An 8,558-nucleotide genomic window follows, 5' to 3' on the forward strand; every position below is an offset into this window, starting at 1 on the left:
CGTCTTTTCCTGTGAAAGGATTTTGCGTAAATCATGGTTCAAATGACAGAAACATCCCCCTGAATACTGCAGTTTCAGGAAGTTAACAGAGGGTTTTAATTGGGTTTTTACTTGATGCTATGCTTGGCTGTGCAAGCAAGAAGTAGTTTGCTTTTTTGCTTCCCGGTCCAGCGACAAAAACTACAATGCCTTTACGTGCATGTTACGCCAATTTCAAGCTTCAACAGCACCATTGTGGTTATTGGGTATACATTCTTAAGCAGCTATCACTATCTCTGCTGGGCTCACCTTATTCTTCATTGATATCTGTAGCCAATTCAATCACTCCACGTCTCATTTTGCAATTTGAAGTTTTATTAATTATCCTTCGTTTTAAAGAAATTTACTTGCAAGAAAAGTGTCATTTAAAATAAAGCTTCTTCCAAAGTAAGGACAATGGATAAATACTGTAGGTAGGGAAGTAATAAGTTTTAAAATAGAGTAATATGATACAAACCTAATTTAAGTATATAAATATGTATATACTTAAACGTGTTATCACACAATTAAGTGTTATTTTATTTTTAATTTAAAATCACGTAATCATATAATGATATATATAAGTGTATACATATTTATATATCTAAAATAAATATATATAATTTTATTGTTTAAGAGGTGGAGTGGGTGGAATATGGATCTTTCATTGCTCCCCTTCTTATCAAGCGATTCCCGCAATAAGGAAAATTGATAGCATTTTGGAACAAATCAAGTCGTCCCCTCTAGGACTAGAAACAAATTACGGGATGCTAATTAATTAGGTGATAAATAAACTATATTCATTGATGGGTGGCTTGAGTAGATTTGGAATCTTGACAAAATATATAAAATTCTCAAATAAAGGATTTAGGTTTAAGAGTCATTGAACATATATCAAAATCAAACCGTTAAATTATCTATACAGTCATTATAAAGTCAATAACCCACAATTTTATTCATTAATAATATATCAAAATCAAACATTTACATTATTTGTAATTGTGAAATCAGTAACTAAAACTTTTAGATTTTATATATTTGATGTATTCAATTTAACATGGGAAATATGATTCGACTCATGAGCTTTCTCATTATATAAAAAAACTATAGTCCCTGCAAATCATGAAAGGGATATGCATTGTCGGTGACTAACTCTTTCTATCTTCATTATTAATAAATTTGGGGTCTTATTTATAAGCCAAAACGACATGTCACTCGACCAACAGCTGTTGTCTGTTGTTTACTACGTATATTATTGAGAATCCATTCAAATCATTCATCTCTTCCCATTAATGGCTACATAGAAAATAGGATTATTCTTTTCCCCTTTTCATCTATCAATTAATAATTATAATATGGAATTAAAAAGTAATCGGGAGAATCATTAAGTGAGATTAAGGAGAGGGAAGTGAGGATGTTGCTTAACGTAATTGGCATCTCATTTGTTTTGGGGCCCTATCCTTTCTCGTTGGCCGTACATGATCCCAGTGAGCGTGCTGACCCCCCAAATGTTTGAGTGATTTTCAAGCCATCCTGACATTCTCTGTTTCTTCCGTTTTTATATTATTAATTACTATAGTTAAGTAGAAAGCTATTTCTTTCTCCCCAATTTAAAAGAACAGAAACAACCACTCATCGAATCTTTTTCTAAACCTTTATACACAGGAGTCGTGTTTGGTCAAAGTCAAACAGACAACACCATGCTGGGGACTTCAACTGCTCATCTACACCCACCTGTGCTCATCTTCTCAATTCTCACCCCATTACCATTTAAATATTTTCACTTCAAAAATCTAAGAGGAAATTGTTGAGATTACTTAATGCCTGCTAATTTTTCGTAACGTGCATGGAAAGTAAAGTTAACCGCAGTGCAAGCTATTGTATTGAGCGTTATTATGTTTCAGCTTCCTCAAAATTAAAACCCTAATTTTTTGGTGTAACTTTTGAGCAACCTAACCATAATAATCCATCTTACACTCTGACTCTTGAGTAAATGCTGAGTAATGAGAGAAAGTAAGTAACTTTAATTACAACTTCGTTAGAGTTGAGGAAAAGTAACACCTGACAATTTTATTTAAAAAATATATATTATTATGTGATTAAAGATAAAATAAATTTTAATTATATAATAATATATCATTATTTGTATATAAAATTATTTTTATATATAATTTTATTGACAAATTATTTATGATTAAAAAACAAAAATTATTTATTAACATCCGAACAAATTATTTTCTCTTGTAATTTTTCTGATAGAATATTTTAAATTTATCCTATTTGACAATAATTAATGTTCTATAAATGTACGATGAAATAGAACAGTATAGTGAAAAATATTTTTTCATTGGGTTGATGATTTATATTATCAAAACATGGAAAAGTGTTTTTAGATGAAACTTTGAGTGGGAAAATACAATTAATTTTAGGAACGTTTTATTTGGATAATATTTTATTATCAAAATTAGAAGATTAACTTAAAGAAAGATTATTTTTTAAGATTATTGAATATAAATTATTATTATATTTGATAAAATTTAGTAAAATTAGAAAACATAATAAATAATTATTGTGTTTGATTAGAGATAATAAAAATATACTAAGATATTATTTTACTTAAATGTCCCTAAGCATAATTTTTTTAAAATATATCATATTACTTATTATATTAATTAAAAATAAAAGTATTTTAGTCCTAAAAAATTAATAAATAAAAATAAGATTATAATAAAATCAAGACTATATTATCTATTATATCATTATTATTAATATAAGATTATCGTAATTTTTTATTATTAAAAAAATTATATAAAATAATATAAAATATATTATCAAAATAGCCGTTTTATAAATGAAACCAAACAACCCCTTGTGGGAGTAGCATCATCCCAATTCCCAAATGGCATAAATATACAACGAAGGGGCAACATTAAATTAAATAAAAAAGATCATGTCTAAAAGCAATATTAAAATTCAGGCTTCAATGCAGTCAATTTCTAAAATTATAAAATTGATTAAATTTTTATTAGCACTTTTTTATATCTTCAATTAATTGATGTAACAGGTTCTAGAAATAAATTGCCCCATTGCTCATCCTGTCGAACATGGCAACTCTAAAATAAGGGGGACAAGAAGAAGATTGTCACTTGTCAGTAACTGCATCATGTATTAAAAATTGAAGAAGGTTTCGCCTTGAAAACGGCCGCTGTAGCCTAAGCCAACGTCATTTACAAAGAGGACAGGCTATTTCTAACCTAAAACTTGGAAGAATGACAAGAAGTAATAAATTAATACAGCACAAAACTTGGCCTCAAATACATTTGTCACGTTGGCAGATACTCATAAACTCGACGGAATTATTTAATAATTTAAAGAACGGGCGTGACAATAGAGTGATGCAGCCTTTGCGGCCCCTTATGCAATCTTAACTCATGCATGGACGACCTTGATGTGAAGAAACTGCTTAAACGTCATCGTTGAGAGCTCCATTTTATCTAACTTGCTCTAATAGTTTTTTTAGTTGACATAGAATTTTAAAACTACTGATCAGCAGTTGTCTGTCTATTCATTAGCATAAAAAAGGTATCCGGCCGTCCAAAAGACCGACATCCCAATATTCCTATAAAGAAATATGAAGGAGTTGGAAGAAGTGGTTTAATTTTGCAAGCAATACTTGCATCATGCCATATATTAAAAACAAAATCCTGATGCTTGGTCGGCATCTAATCTTAATGAATATTACCTAATGGATATAACTTCAAATTTTTTGGAGAATATTTACTCCATTTTTGTATGCTTTTGCTCCATTTTCTTTCTTGGAACCGAAAGGTCAAAACATTTTGCAAGTTGGTGAGTAAAGAGATTCCAGTGCTTAAACCGTTAGAATAATTTTAACGGCGTTTATTTTCAGTCCACAATTTTACATCGAATAAAGAAGAGAGTTGGGTATGTGGGTGACCACTAAAGGAAAAAAAAAACAAAAAACCCTAATGGAGTATAATCTAGTTCGATAATAACAAAAGCAAACTAGCTGGATCTACCTTTGTTTGGATGGGAAGAAAAAGAAGGAAAAAGCATGAACCACACATTCTTATAATATAAAAGCGTTAGAGAGAAAACCCACAAAATTAACTAATATCTTATTAAAATACATAAAAATTTCTGTTCATGTGCTTATTTCAGCTTAAAAAATAACTAAGTAAAAACGTAATAACACTACACATACTCACTTTAAATACATAAATAAAAATCCACTTGATATATATCATTATGTTAACTTAAAAAATGACTCAGTAAAAATGTTATAAAATTATGCGTATTAATTTTGAGTACATTCATATGATCGAATGATTTTAAATTAAAAATAAAATAATAGTTAATTATATAATAATATATATAAATATATATTTATTTACTTAAAATATATGGGTATGTAAAAATGTAAGAAAACAATTGTGGGATAGAATCCCCTTTAATTTTTTAATCTTTCCATAATATTTAACTAATTAAATTAAATGGGATAATTAATAAATTACTGTGATTAAACTAAGTAATGGATGGTTGAGTTTAGGTGTAGTAAAAAGAAAGTTAATGATAGATATTGTTTATGATTTCATAATAAGTAGATAAATTCTGCAGTCAGATGGGGGGGATTATGCTGTATTAGTCTGGCAATCGTCATGATTATAATTGAAAGCAAAAGAAATCACGCTATAATAATACAAATTAACTTCTTAATCATGACGTACATTCCTTATTGTCTTGCATCTTAAACTCCTGTCACCTCTGCATTAATAAAATTTGATTTTTTTTTTAAATTTCCACAAATTAATAAATTTTTTAAGCTTAAGAAAATGCAACAACAGTACTCCTGATTTAAATTTTATTTAAAAAAAAAAAAGGTTTTCTATAGCTTAAGGAAATACAAGTAGGTTTGAGCACTGTTTAGTAATAAGTATTCAATGTTCATACGATGTTGTCTTTCTTGTACCTGTCAAGTTTATTCTTAGTTAGTATTAGATGATGATTTTATTTTTTATTTATATAATAATTATATCTTCATCACAATTTAAGGGATAGGGTTTACATATTTAATTTTATGTTCAAATTTTCATGTATTATACTTTTTTTTTTTGAACCCTCATTTTACTTTGAATCTTTCTTCGATCTATTTTCTCTTAATGTTTTAACGTTATTTTTCCTTCGTATTTTGAAAGTTTGGTTCCGTATAATTCGAGGTCTTCTGAGTGTACCAAATGTATTTAATTTGATTGTTCAAATGATATCCAACATTTTTATTTGAGTACTGGTAAACACTCCATTTTCCTTTTCAACGTAAAGATTCAGCTAGCGGAATTGAATTGAAATCGCAGTAATTCTTGAAAGTGCAACAATTTCAGGAACAGGAGAAGACATTATGGTAACAAGCTGGGTTGTGGCAGTAAAAAATTGAAAGAAAGATGTGTAGTAATTATCACCTATACGTATCGACCAAAATTAAACTAGGCAGGGCTACCACTGACCCAGTAATTTTATTGTCTGTAATTATACATAAAGATGTTGATGTTTTATCAAGAAATTAATTGCAGAACCAAATGCTGTAAATAATTGGTTATATCTATTGAACTCGAAGCATTCTCGAACCAGTTTGATGTTTAGGACAAATGACCCTACAAAGTTTGGCTTAATGCTTGAAATGTTGGGTGAGAGTGATGCTTTGGTGTAGGCTTGTTAGGGTTTTTAATAGGGGTGCATATAAACTAAATCGAATCCAAATATCCCTTGATTAGGATGAAAAATAATTTAGTTCGAGTTTGATTCGAATTTGTCTAGTCAAAATAAAGAGTGGCTTGAGTTTAATTTGAATTTATAACTTGAATCAATGGGTCAAATTTGTGGCTTACTTTGGCTTAAATTTATGGGTTGAATTTGTAGACTGAGTTCGTAACTCATTAACAAAACAATATCGTATTAACCAAATAATATATAAATTCATTGATTCGAGTCATGAATTCGAACTGTCAATTTGAATTATAAATTCAAGCCAAAATCAAACTAGACTGAACCGAACAAAATACCTGCTAACTTGAGTTTGACTCAATTAAAAAAAAAAGTCAAATATTCTTGTTTGGATTTGACTCAAATTGGAATCAAATGAATTCAAACCAAGCTAACCAAGTCGAAGTTGACTTTGAAGACAAAGTTGGCTGAGTTCGGATCTAACCCTAGCTTTTAAGGAACATTTGGGTTATCCTTCCAAAGTGTAAATTACAATTCCATCAATCCCATTTCGAGGAGATCTTGAAATGTACTCATCATGTGAGGATTTGCAAGTAATGGTATTAAAATTATGAAGCCAAAAATATAATTAATCTGGATCATCAGCATGTGGGGATATAATGAGTGGTGCAAACAAATATAAGCTTAAATCAAAACAGCATAATAGAATTTGGGGCCAAAAGGGATGAAGAATCCGGCACAATAATTCTCCTTTTTGAGGCTTGGCAAAGTTGTTATAGTCATTATAGCAACCAACCAAATGTAGCATTATTTAGTACTTTCAGAAAGAGCAAAATATGAGACTGCAAAAAAAATATTGCAGTGCAGATGTTCCCTTTTGCACCTCCTCAAATGTCTGTCAATCATGCCCAAGGACTGCCTCTTCGCTTGTTGACTCCGCAATTTTTTTCGTAATTTCTCATAACACATAATTACAGTAGTAATAGCTACCACATGGCTGCATGAAAAAAAAGAAGAATAAGGTGTAAGAATCCAAAGCTTTATAATTAATTAGCCTAATGTTTGATGGCAAAAGATTTGCCAATCCTATCAAACCTGCTCTCATTTTGCTGTTAGACCTGAAACATTTAACATATAATTGCTTTGCCTAACTACCATTTGCTTCCTTAAAATATCTCAACTTTCACTTAAAGCAGTGGTTAACCATACCCACTCAAACATTATGCCCATTTTCGTGACAGTGTTGCTACCAAACTTGATTTCCTGGTAGGTGATTTATTGTTTTGGACTTTATGTTAAAAAAATAAAATAAAATAACATAAAAATTACCCCTGCATTATTTGGGAAACATAATTATGGCAATTTATTATCATGTGTTTATGTTGAAAATTGAATATTCAAATTAAGTTTCGAAGATGTTGGAGAAGATTGATAGATAAAGACATAAGAGTGAGTTTGTTTGTGGCAGTGGGGCTCAGTTTTATCTACTTTGAAGTTATGCAAATGGGGGTTATGATTTTGGCTAAAAATTGAAGATAAGAAGTATGCTGTGAAATCCAGATTTAGATTTGATTTTCATATCCTCTTACCAAACTACGTAGGGGTCCAAGAATTAAATTTTAAAATTAATAAATGATTGTTTTTTTTTTATGTACAAGTGTTTGGGCCATAATTAGCCCAGAGAAACTTTATGGGCTTGGGCTCATTTACAAACTACAATTGGGCCAATTTAGAAAAATTCTAGTCTGGTTGAGATAGTACCACTGACCAAGTTGTGAGTATTCCCCCCGGACAAAGAAATCAGAAAAATTCAAGGATTTCTCTTTTATTTTATTTAGTGTTTAAAATTTAAAGCTTGCTGTCCTGTCTCTCCGTAGTCCTCAGGTACCTTCACCTTAAAATAGGATTGTTAATTAGGTTGGACAAACCCGAAACCAATTGTTCAAAAACTTAAAAAAAATAATAAAATTAGTTTTTGGGTTAAACAAAATTTGGATCTCAATAAGTTTGAATAAAAAATTTACCTATTAAATTATTTTACCATACTTAAATAGAACGTTGTATTTGTTAATTTATATTGATGTTATATTTAAAAAGTTTTAATTAGTTTTTGAAATAAAATAAATTTAAAATAAGTTTAAGTGTTACGTATGTGGATGAGAGAGAACCTAAAGTTCAGGTTGATCTTTTTCCTATATATAATCAACGAAATTGCAAAACTTCTCTTATTTGGGATTCAATTGTTTTACATGTTAATTTAATGTCTGGAACTTGAGCAAGTTAAACCTAATTCAATAGGTCGGATTGGCATGCCTAACATTAAGGAAGATTAGATTGCTAGCAATTTCCAATCTTACAGTATAACTTGTCAATGGTTATCTAAGATAGCAAAGATAATTTGAGTGTGATATTGAGAATATGTAAGAAAAATTTCATCCCCATTTATGGGGTAATATATTATTGAGTTATTTTAAATTAAAAATAAAATGATATCTAATCATATGATGATACATAATCTATGTATCTATTTTGTTTACTCAAAATATGTATATGTAACATTGCTCTATTTATAATATCAAATTAAGTGACACGTAATTCAAAATTATAGTAATGTTGGGTCCCTTTTGAGTAAAATGTCATCACAGAAAGAGCTACGGATTTTTTTATGCATGAGAGACGACCACTTACAATGTGAACCACAACTGGAGATTTATCCAATCCAAGTAAGCAGAAGAATAGGAGGTGGAAATGCATGACATCAGATTCTGCATGCCACATGGCATTGCATTAGCCAATTAGAC

This window comes from Mangifera indica, chromosome 5, assembly GCF_011075055.1.
Source record: "Mangifera indica cultivar Alphonso chromosome 5, CATAS_Mindica_2.1, whole genome shotgun sequence".
NCBI classification, from domain to species: domain Eukaryota; kingdom Viridiplantae; phylum Streptophyta; class Magnoliopsida; order Sapindales; family Anacardiaceae; genus Mangifera; species Mangifera indica.